The following is a 12,796-nucleotide window of genomic DNA, read 5'->3' as shown; positions in this document are numbered from 1 at the left end:
TGTTCAGGCACCACAAAAGTTTTAAGTTCACACAAGTAGTTTCCCAGTTATTGATTATTTAGACAAGATTAGCTCTTAATTTATGAGTAGAACTGACCCACTCATTTTGTTCAAGAGTAGATTGAAATTACATCTGACGACGTGCAACTTAATTGGAGGTTCATATCAATATGGCAAATTCAAATAACCTAATAACCTGTCCTACACAAACCAAAAAAAAAAAAAAAAAAGTGGACATTCCAATGAATGGTGAATGAACTAGTCTATGATCAATTGTGGCGACTAGTTGTTTGCAAGGATACGACTAGTTGTTTGCAAGGATTGCTGAGCGCACCCGGATGTAGACAGGCAACAACATCAAGGAGATTCACCATCAACAACATCAGCCTGCATGCAAACCGAGCCTGTACACAAAGGTAAGAACACGCCCTAATGTAATTAGCTTATTTATTTGTTTGCTGTCTTCCAGGCAGACCTCAGCTAAAGTGAAGGCTTTGTGAGAGAGGCCTTTTGCAGCTAGCTGCATGTTTTAGCGAGTTAACTAAAGTTTATTGTCTCAGCTGTCAGCCTGTTTTTGAACTACATTACTTTAGTTCAACGTTTCCCAACCGGGGTGCCGTGTAAAAGGTCCCAGCATGCACGCACTTGGGTTGTAACTAGAAAATAATGCTTTTTGTATGTTTCTGTCAAAGAATACACAGCTCCTCAGTGATACAACAGCGATAATAAAAGAAAAATGGCGTATATTCGCCAGAAGACGCAAATGAGGACTTGCGCATGCTGTGAGAACATTTGTCTCAAATATAGCGCACAAATATTGAGTTCTCTTTCAAGTCTTGCCCTTGAACAGACAAACTCACACAAGAAGTATGTCATCATGTCCATCATGATGAGTATCCAAGCAGACATATAGTCTGTATATGCCTTAAGAGAACTTTATACAGTCGAGAAAGAAGACACATATTAGCTCTTAATATATACACATATTAGCTCTTAAATCAAAGCTTTAGGTCTTAAAGGGGCAGTAGCCGTTACTGCTGTGTGTTTAATGTCAAACAAAAGATAAGGACATCACTCACTGCTCTTAGTTGAATAGCTTTTGTAGGTTTAATAAGGATTAATCTTTAATTTAAACAGTTAAATATGCAGTTATTTTACATTTGATTATTTATTCGATTTCTCTACCTAAAACTAATGTTAGACCTACCTGAAAAGCATTATTTATTTTATTAGTATCTTTGCTCAATAGTATTTGTTTGTGCTGCTGCTTGTATTTAAGTTATTTGTTCTTGTTTTTATTAGTCCTTTTTCCCCTGAACATAGCAAATGTTCTATTGACTAAACTATTCTATTCTAAACTACTGAAACCGTGAACCTAAAACTGTGATACAAACCGAACCGTGAGCAGTCTGTACCGTTACACCCCTAGCGTAATGTATTTTGAACTTTTTCAAAGGATACCATGACTGAAAAAAGGTTGGGAAACACTGCTTTAGTGGGATAACTGGACAGGCAAACCGTATGGTTTTAGCACTACTGTTATCCCTGAAATTGTTTTAATTCAAATTATTTAGGTACAATAAACATAAACTCCAACAGATTTGCTCAATAACAACATGTTTTTAGTTTGTTGTACGATTTGCATGATGTTGTTCATTCTATTTTGATTGTTTAAATTGAATGTACTGAACAGAGCCTATTTTGGTCTGTTGTCAATGCGACGCAATACAAGGAAGACGCTGATTGGCTCTTTGAACTGACGTCAGGCATGGACGCAGCTGCGCGCATTTTTATCAACGTTTGCTGGTGAATAGGACATGTCATTTCACATTTTGGTCTATACAGCTATAATACTATTAATCCCTAATAAATAAGATGTATAACAGTTAGCCAGTAAAACTAAATGTAAGTTTAGGCTGTGTCAATACATGTCATACATGCATGACAACGTTCGTCACCGATTAATTGCATCCGCCACTTTTTACAATGTTAATTCTTACGACATGCTCTCTGGGATAGTGATAATCACATTTAAAATTGAATACTTATTCTTTTTTGGTCAATAATTCTCATCAAACAAACAACTGAACGCTTCAACTGCTGAGATATTCAAACGATAACTCGTTCGGTGGTGTTTGTAAATCTTGGCGGTTTAACTTGCCTTGTGAGAAATGTTCAACATGGCTTTAATGTAAATACAGTGTAACTTTATTAGTTACATTTTATACGTTTTTGCATGTCTTTGTGAGTGAAGTATTAAACAAAACAGCTTAAATTGAAATACCCGTTCTCTGCTCGTGAAAAAATACTAATTCATATCTGTCTTAAAGAAATGCAACCTCGTGCTCATCAGCGTGGTGTTAGCTAGTACATCAGTTACATGCTAGATAAATAGATGGCTAGATAGTACTTTGTTTCAAGAGACAATTTTGTCAATAACAGATCAAAAGATGTAAATTTGCCTTGTCAGCTAGTAAAAAGCATTCTAATGTGGATTTGTGTTTCTCTGCAGATTTCAAGAAGTTCATAGCAAGCCTAATAAAGATGATCTGGAAATGTAAGTATTGCATATATGCTTGTGACAAAAGGGGATACTTATTAAAACATTACAGACTTAAACATGGGAGCTATGCAAGAAGCCAGCCTTTTCCATGCTTATATCAGGAATGTTTGTGTACTTTTAAGTCTTTCAATAGCCTTAAAATACACTTATCTCGTTTTCATACAGCGACTGAAAAACAACAATCTGTTGGGAAATTTGAAGCTAAAGCCTAGTTCACACTGCCCGATTTTTGCCCCGATTTTGAGTCGCCGACAGGTTTTCCGAAATCGCCGACAAATGCCCGAGATCACAGGCAAATCGGTGCTCGTGCACGCGAGTGACAATCACGCAGTGTGAGTAATCAAAGACGCGATCAGAGAGAATCGCAGACGAGTCGCCGACGCCGGTGAGATATTTGGCATGCTAAATATCTGGACCTGTCGGCGATTCAAACTCCTGCTGTGTGAACTGCGTTCTGAGTGAAAATTACATCGTCGATGACCGACAGCAAATTAAAGAGTGAGATACAGGGCAGCAGGACTTTCAGAGAGGAGTTATAGAGAAGAATATCAGTATTTTAATAGATATATTTACAATTCTATCAAACAGAAACAAAGCCCAAACATCTGCACATCCAGTCACAGCAGCAGCACATTACAAAATTGTTTATTTACCTCAAACTGTCTTTGCAGAACACAATCCTGGCTCCCTCTGTCTCTCCAACAATTTCTTCCGCCATAATCTTTTTTTATTTTTCTCCACAAATCAGCGCACATACAGTTTGAAGCAAACGTTGTGCAGTTTATCATTTTAAATAACAATTCAAAGTCTCGCGCGAGAACTCCGGTCTGACGCACGTGTGATCTCGCGTTGTTTACTCGGGACATCGCACGTGTAGTTGGGAAACGTAGTTTGCGCACAGGAGAGAGAGTTGTCGGCTATTCTTCCTCTTGTTCAGTCATGCAGTGTGAACGCCTCTGTCGTTAAACCATCGTGCAGTGTGAACACAGCAGTGACTGAATGATACCCCAGATAGTCATGCAGTGTGAATAGAGCAGTGACCCGACGAGTTTGAAAATCGTGCAGTCTGAACTAGGCTTTAGTTTCGCTGTCAGATTTGTGATTTTCTTGAACCCTGTAAGATTACAGAATATTTTGCCCACCTTCGGCTCAGACATCTCAAAGACCACCAAAAAGTCCAATGTCCATTTCAAGGCTGTAGCTTTGAAAGCAGTGTATATTCCACATTCAGTGCACACAAAAGTAAGCATCACCAAGATCAAAATGAGAAAATGTTTAAACCAGAGCTAAAAGTAAGAATAGAGAGTAATGAAAATGAAAATGATGGCAGTGTAGTTGACACTCATGAGTGTGCTGTGCAGGAGATGCTTCCAGATGAATTGGGCCACGATGATTTCAATGCAGAAGCAAACGAAACACTATCACAAGATTTAAGAGAACAATTGGAACATAATTTAGCAGCTCTTTTTAAAAAAATGCAAACCCTTCTTCACATACCAGAGAACTCTGTTCAGGAAGTAATTCAACAGCTTTGCCATATAATCCAGTTGTCCCAGCCACTTTTGCACAAGAATGTGAAGGCTGTTTTTTAGAAACACTTTGGACATGTAGATGAGTCAGTTGTGAAAGAGGAAGTTGAGACTGTGGCAGAGAGTGACATATTGTCCAAATCATGGCTAGATAATTATTTGACAGTTGTTAAATCTTCAGTTCCCTGATGTTAACACATGCTTTTTTGTTTTACTATTTCAGGTGTATCAAGAATTCAACCGGGTAGTTGGGAAGAACCTTAAACAAGAATTATATGGCTCTCTTGATCGTCACTGTCCACAGCTGATTCAGATCTTCAGGTCAAAGAGAGGTCTCGCTGGGCAGAATTTGAGCGATCTTCTGCATCAAGCCAAGGTTTGTAAATTTAAGTTAATGCTATTGTTTAATTTTGAAAGGCAGATTACTTAAAAGGGATAGTTCACCTAAAAATTGAAATGTAATGTTTATCTGCTTACCCCAAGGGCATCCAAGATGTAAGGTGTGTTTGTTTCTTCAGCAGCACACAAATTAAAATGTTTAACTCCAACCATTGCAGTCTAAACATGCTCAGACAAATCCTTATTAAACACAGTGACTTGTGATGACACATTGATGTCTTAAGACACAAAAAGATCGGTTTGAGCGAGAAAGCGACCAGTATTTATATAATTTTTACCTCTAATACACTACTATCTCCAACAGTCTTCAGCGTGTGATCACTTCCATTGAGTGAGGTCAATGTACACAATATGGTATAGAGATACACGAGAGAGAGATCACTTCCGGCACATGCTACTCCAGATCGTGTACATTGACGTCGCTCCGTGGAAGTGATCATGCACTGAAGGCTGTTGGACATAGTGGTGTGGTAAAAATTATATAAATACTTTTCGGTTTATCACACAAACCGATTGTTTCGTGTATTGAGACATCAACGTGCCATCATGAGCCGCTGTGTTTAAAAAGGATTTGTCCATGCATGTTTTTTGTTTTGTTTTTTTTACTCTCATAGATTCTGCTACCATTCACATGCATTATACGATTACATTATATATCACTGGCCTAGTGGTTTTTGGATATTTTACTATAAAAAAATGTATAAAGTGCACCTTTAATATATTCATAGGATTAATATTCAACTGATTTGTCTTCCTATTACCCCACAATCCCTCTTTCTAGGAAGACATCGATATCAACAGCAGACGGACAGTTACTCTGCCCATCTTCTTGCGGGAAGATGCTGCAGGAATTTTTAAGACCTGGAATGTAAGTTTTTGATTTGACTGCGCGTCCTATTACACACTCTTTCTTTTTTTCTTACTTTGTCTTCTCTGTATATCTCTTTCTATTTAACCCTCTCTGACCTTACAACCAAAAGACAACAACCACAACCATCTCCCTAGCCACCAGAATAGCAATTAAATCACACTACAGTAATTCACCAAGAATGTCATATTTGGGAATTGTACCTGAACTTTTCATTCACTGGTATTTCATATTATATTAAATACACATGTAGCGTTTTACATTGACTACTCTACTCATTAACTTACTACTGTCATGTTCTTCAGGCAGAAGAATTGACCTGCCAGACATCTTGGATGCAGCTCTGCTATTCTCACTGTCTGAAGTGATACGGACTCCCTTGTGAAGTTTGGTCCTGCTATCAATTATATAGTTCTTGAGGGAGATATTGTTGTGCGTGATATAGCAGAGGCGTTCATTTTGCTGTTCAGCTTAATTTATGCACTTCACCTTGATTATCCAAAACAGGCTGACCTGAAGCGGTTACCTCCAAGACTGCTTAGCTTTAAAAATGAGTTGATGATGGATGGGTAAGCCTAAGTCTGTTTTCCAGATGTCATTGTTGGTACTGCCAGCATGTTTATAATGAAGCAAGCAATGTAGTACAATTTCTTCCTTGCTTTTTATTAATGTGTATTGTCGACCTATTGTTTTTGGATTGGCCTATTATGTTGGCCTATTAATTTCGTTTTTTTGTGTATTATTACCTTTGTTTTTTTTTCTTTGATTTTCTGTATTAACCCCATTGCTTGGGAGGTTTTTCTCTTAAATTAAAAGAAATGGAATCTTTAATTAAATTGTTTTTTGAATAGTTTTTTAATTGAATCATACAAATAAAATATATTTGATTTTGAGGGAAATAATAAACAGTCAATAAAATGTGTTTTTAAAAGACTTAAATAAACTAAAAAATATAAGAGGCTGAATTTATAATGTTTAGGTGTGAGAAACGGAATGACTCATAACATAACATGAATATATTATTTGGAGTGATAACTTAAAAATAACAACTTTGTTTCCAGTGTCAATTTTGTTAGTTTTAACAATGGTTTAAAATTGATCAGGTTCATTGAACTTATCCAAACTTTAAGTAGTGATTACTTAACATTTTTGTTTGTCAAGTCATTATGTTTCAGTTCATCAACCTCCTCAAAAAAAAAAAAAAAAAAAAAATGACTGTGAATAACGTTTCTAGTTTAGAGTATTAATTACTTAAAATGTTTGTTTGTTGAATTTATTTGTTTTGATGTTGTTCATTTTCTCAAAGATTTGGAGTTTAAAGAGCTTGTCTTACTAATGTAGTAATGACTTATATATTACATATATTTCTCACTTTATTCTTTTTAATTTTATCCGTGTCCTTAAAGATTGTGAGCATTAAAAAAAAGTCTAATTTTAAGTCGAAGTTACTTAAAATATTCTTTAACATAGATAAATATTTTGAGGTAATCAGTTTCATCAAATATTTTGAGTTCATTGAACTTGTTGGGAAATACAGTGAACTTGCTATTTATTATTTTGGGAGAAAATAAAATGTGTTTTTTTTTTCATAATAGGGACAAAGCATTTTAATAAAAGTCAGTTACGATTTTCAAAATGTAAACATACAAGATTATACAAACATTGCTAATTTACATCCATAGTACCTACGGTTTTCATCATGACGTGCATTTTACCACAGAGGGTGTTATACCTTATTTTCTTTTTCAGCCACAGGCTTTTTCACTTTTACAACACACTTGTGTGTACTTCTGTGCTAGTATACTGCACTGAAGTGTGCTTTCAGTTTGTATCCACTTATTAATCTCCCTTGACTTCAACGAAGCACTTCACCAAAGCCATAATTACAGCACCTCATATTAGTCAAAGCACCTTCAACAAAGAGGCACTTGTGAACTTTTTTGCATGGCTGAATGTCGGCGGGGTGGTGAGACGGGTCATTTAATGGGATGGTAAGGTTCTCACTCAGCCACAGGCCTGCAGCTGCTGAACACCTCAGATGCCAAAACAGTAAAAATTAGCTGGTGAACAAATGAGGAGAAGTTTCTCATCAGTGCAAAGGTTAACTCCAAGAGCCAAGAATGTTGTCATAATCCCAGATCTTGTAAATTTCAGAAGAGCTGAACATTTCAACTAAATAATGCTCTCTCCAAAAGCAGTTCTTGTAATGTCTTAATGATCATTTGAAACACATGGGACCCCAGGCCACTGATAGTTAATAAAACGTGCTTTAGAGAAACCATGTGAATGAATGCATGCCTTAATATCTCAGCGTGTGCTTGAGTTTATTATGTGACAGCAGCAGGCAAACGGTCAAAGTTGCTAAAAGCTTCAAAGTTGTTAAAAGCTTCAGCTGAATTCCTAAGATATACAGTACAACTGAACTGGTCTCAAGATAACACGCATGTTAGTCACCAATTTAAATTGATTGTGAGACTTCAAGATTAGAAAGTAGTTTGTGATTTTTTTTTAGCATTACAGGAGGAATCAAATCGTTGACCTTAAATTCAATTAACAAACTTTAGCTTTCAGAACTCAAAACCTCTTCACCAGCTCAGTGATAAAAGCAAAATGTGTTAAAATGGCTCAAAGTTTGTGCTGCTGCTCTGAAGATCCATCTGAAAAAAGTCAGAATTTTCATTTATTTGGTTTATATATAATTTGGGTGATATCAGCAATACAGACAGTTAAGACTATTTTTGAAGTTTGCAATGGTTTTAGACTTTACACACAATACTTAAAAAGTTTTCTTACAGATCTGGCAGGCAGGTACATGCTGGAACATCCAAGATTTTAAGTCAGTCAAACATGTTCCTGACAATCTCTAACCAATCAAATCCCTCTACACCCCAGGCCAAAATAAAATCATTTCATGTGTCTGTGTAGGATTTTATATCTTGATGATTTTGCAGAAGTTGACAGATGAGATTGAGATTAGACCTCAGAGCTCACCTCAATCACATTCTCTTGAGTTACACTCTCACATCACGCTAAAGATTTCATGGCAAGGTCACATACAGTTGTGTAGTTCTCTGTCCATTTTGGTCAGGGCTCAGAGACCTGCGGCTTTGGGAACGCGCAAGTTAAACATGAATTCTTCTGCTGCAGTGCCACCTGTCACCCGACTGCTGGCATTTCACCAAGAAGAAAATCTCCTGAGACAGAGTCCTCCTGGGCCTGAAATACAGCAGGGTTCTGGTAGAGCCCACAAAATAAAAAGGTAACAAATAATATTTAAATTAAATTAAAACATTATATGTGTGATGGATTCTGATGATATCAGAATATCTTGTTTAAATACAGGTTCTCTTTTTTAGACGGAGACACGACAGTTTAAAGATGCACAAATGCTGGAGCTTTTCACATCTGAAACAATTGCCTGCCTGAAAAATGAATTAAAATTCAGCCGTGACAGATGATGGGAATGTTCTAATCCTCTGGGAACAAACATTAACTGATCTCGTGTCTGACTCTCCGGCAGGACTTGAAAGTGAAGTGCATTTGGAGGCTGACATTTTGGCTCAAAGCGACACCTGATTTGCAATTTGTATTAAACTCCAAAGTGACTCTGTGTCAAATGAGAATCTCTGTATGGTCATTAATCTACGCTTTCCCTGGCTCGTGTGGTGGAGAGAGGCCAAAACAAGAAGCTCCTGAAGTTTGGAAACAAATCTGAAATGCAAATATGCTTTTAATAAGCCAGCAGGGAATATGCAGCATGTTTTGCGAAGCACACCTGAAGCTCGCCTGTGAGCGGAGAACTGTTTCATCATGTGTGCTGAGAAGGCAGAGGTCACTAACAAATTGGACAAAGCTGCAATGAGGTGATGAATGGTAAACAAACCTTCCCAGCCTCATTAGCAGTCAAGCAGTTTCAACATCCAGACATGAAATGGACAACATGCTTCTTGGTGTCATGTTCAATGGGAAGATCAGATCTCCTGTGTATGATTTCTAATTATTTTAAGTCCATTTAGGCTCTTTTATCTCCAGTAGGTGTTAGTGATTGGAAAAGTTGTTGTTCTATTGCTTTTCTATAGGCTTTAGGGCATTGTGTCATAAAGTTGATTGTGAACTGCTTACACTCTAAAAAATGCTGGGTTAAAAACAACCCAAGTTGGGTTGAAAATGGACAAACCCAGAAATTGGGTTGTTTGAACTAGGGATGCACTGGTTGACCAGCACAAAAATCGTTTTTGTTTTTCTTTCTGCTTCTTTCTTTCTTTTCTTTCTTCTTCTGATTTTTCAATTTTTCAATCCACATACGTTTATATTGCAATCATTCGCGAACATGTCACTTGTGTGGAAGTATTTTGCAATATGTGAGCAGGACTGGAAATGCAGAGCTACCTGTCTGAAGCACAGATACCTAGAAGTGAACAGCCGTTGGTGTACTGGCACACAAATACGGTAAGAGCCGCTTTCCTGCACTCGCTGAAGTTGCGCGAGCTTTCCTCTCTGCGTCGTGCACAAGCGTAGATAGTGAGCGCTTGTTCAGCTCAGCTTCTCACGTGTTGGAAGAGAATGAAATAGACTAACTTGTGAGAAAGTCGAATGCTTCTGTTTGTAAAAAAGAACATTCATGCACTTTTGAAGTGAAATACTATCAGTTAAGGATGATCATTTTTATTTTATTTTTTATTTTACCTTACCTTAATTACATTGACTTAATTTGATGTAGCATCTTTGTTTTCTCGTTGCACTAAACATTATTTGATTTAACATTTTTGGGACAATGTATTTATATACTTTTTTAAATTATTTAATTTAATTATTTATTTTAATTTAACTGGTAAAGACTTTTTTTTCTTTAAACTGAATTTAAAAACAAATGCTGATTTAAGTAAATTCTTTGTTTGGATTGTTGAATGTGTGTTGATTGTGTTGTTTGTATTGCAAAATATGCATGTTAAAGTTAATAGGTAAACCTTCAACCTAATTTAATTTCCTATTATTTCAGATTGCAAACTTGTTTTCATTGGCCAAAAGTCAAATTGGCCTATTAAATACCAAATAAACATCTTGTTCATGTATACTTTCTTTCTTGTTTGTTGCTTAAAATAAAATAAAATCAGAAATCGGTATCGGAATCGGAATCGGACAGTTTGCTTGAAAAAAATCGGCATCGGAATCGGCCATGTAAAATCATGATCGGTGCATCCCTAGTTTGAACCCAGTGAATGGACCCATTCAAACAACCCAATTTCTGGGTTTGTCGATTTTCAACCCAACTTGGGTTGTTTTTAACCCAGCATTTTTTAGAGTGTAGTTCTGTCAGGTTTTTTCTATTATATATTTAGAGAGAGAGAGAGAGAGAGAGAGAGAGAGAGAGAGAGAGAGAGAGAGAGCTCCAAAAAAAATTGGTTTTATTATTATTTTATTTATAATGCTGACAAGAACTATCAAAGATAATGAAATGTTGCAGCAACAGGTAATTACTTGATCATGCTCACATTGGTGGTAAAAAAAAAAAAAAAAAAAAAAAAAGGCTGTAGCAGTTAATCTATGTGGGGTGTATTAGCTTAGTATTTTAAAGATGGTGGATGCAGTAAATCAGAGATGCTTCTTCATCCAGGTCAGAGAAGGAAGTTTGTGTCCTGAATCACCAAGTTATTATGCCACTAGATTCAATCTCCTCCAGGAATGATCACTCTGGTCAGAAAGATGTGTTTGTGATGGGACTTAAAGTAAAACTGTCTGGCTGATCTAAACAAAAAAGTGTGTGTGTGTGCGTGTGCGTGTGCGTGTGCTTGTGCGTGTGTGATGCAGCAGTGATTAGGAGATCCAGGACTAGAATCATAGACCATCAAACACCGTAGTATAAGATGTAACTTAACTTCAGACCGGACAAAGAGTGAATGAACATGGGGGAATTAAATACACACTGAAGACTGACTAAACGAGGGGGACAGGTGACACAGATTATAATGAACTAAACACAGCTGAAATGGACTAAACTAACGATGCTTGCTATGACAACAGAAAAGTGGAGGGAAACAGAACAGAGGAACATGTGACAAGTGAAACCAGGAAGCAAAGCAAAACACAACAAAAACAGACTGGACATGTAACATTACTCCCCCCTCCCAGTAGGCGCATCCTCGCGCTGTAGAAGTCCAATAGGGGAGGGGAGGTGGGCACCCTGGAGTCCTGGGAGCGGGAGCACTGGGTCCTGACTGGCCAGGGAACCTCCAGGGTGGAGCTGTGGGAGGCCATGGCGGGTCAGGAGCCAAGGGTGACCATGGATCCTTGGTTGAATCAGGAGCCCCACCCACAGACCCACGGGCCCCCAAAAAATTGGGCAAGGAGCGGTGTCCGGGAGGGCTAGGAGCAGGCACAGGAAAGTCCCCAAAGTCGGTGAACCAACATTCATGTGGCTCTAGAGTGGTCATGACCATCTTGACCAGAATTGAGGGCCTTGCAGTGGTCCTCCTCCTTGGCTGCTTGGGCCTTAGGGCAGGTAGGGCTACACAGGCAGGCCCGCTGGAGGGATGGGTGGAGGAAGCTGGCTGTGGGTGAACTGACCAGGGTGCGTATTTTTCTGAGGGGACTGGACGAGGAAAACATTACCTTTCTTGAACCTCCTCAAAGACAGACTCGGAACTCTTTTGGACTAAAATCAGATTTATGGATTCGACTAGGGAATAGGTACAGGCAGGTTCAATATATTAGATAGTGTCCTCATCCAGACCCATCAGAAAAAAGTATAATATATTGGATAGTGTCCTCATTCAGACCCATCAGAAAAAAGTGTTCAAAGGACCGTCTGGCCAGTTCACCAGACAAGATAGCTCAGTAAATTCCTCCACATACCTCTCTAGCAGGCGACTGTACTGCCTGAGTCCACACAGGCGATCCACCGCTAAAGTGACTTTACATGCATGGGGACACAGGAAAGAACGGGGTTAGGAGGCCCATGTTGAATGGAAGTCCTGGCAGTTGGGTCCGGTCTTCTGTTACGGGTGTGCGATGCAGCAGAGATGAGGAGATCCAGGACTTCAAAACAGATAGGCTTTATTCAAATCTAGAACAGAACATCAGCAATAGCAGATGAGGACGCGCACGCGCGTGTGTGTGTGTGTGTATAATATGATAAAGATCAAAAGTAACATTTTACAATATGGTCCCATTAATAAACAATGAGAAATAGATTTGTCAAAGTATTTATTTGTTAATGTTAGGTAATACAAATACAAGATCATATACTATAACCCATACGGAAATGTAACATATGCACATATATATCCCTATATCCGAGTAGTGATGTCATATATGTTTCATATAAGGCAATACATTATTAGCACATATATGCATTCTCACACTATATGAAGATATAGGTTTATACCATGTATGAAATACCCATAGAAGAATTATTATATATACATATATTAAAATTAT

The sequence above is a fragment of the Pseudorasbora parva genome, chromosome 7 (genome assembly GCF_024679245.1).
Source record: "Pseudorasbora parva isolate DD20220531a chromosome 7, ASM2467924v1, whole genome shotgun sequence".
Taxonomy (NCBI): domain Eukaryota; kingdom Metazoa; phylum Chordata; class Actinopteri; order Cypriniformes; family Gobionidae; genus Pseudorasbora; species Pseudorasbora parva.
This window is presented reverse-complemented; position numbering follows the sequence as displayed.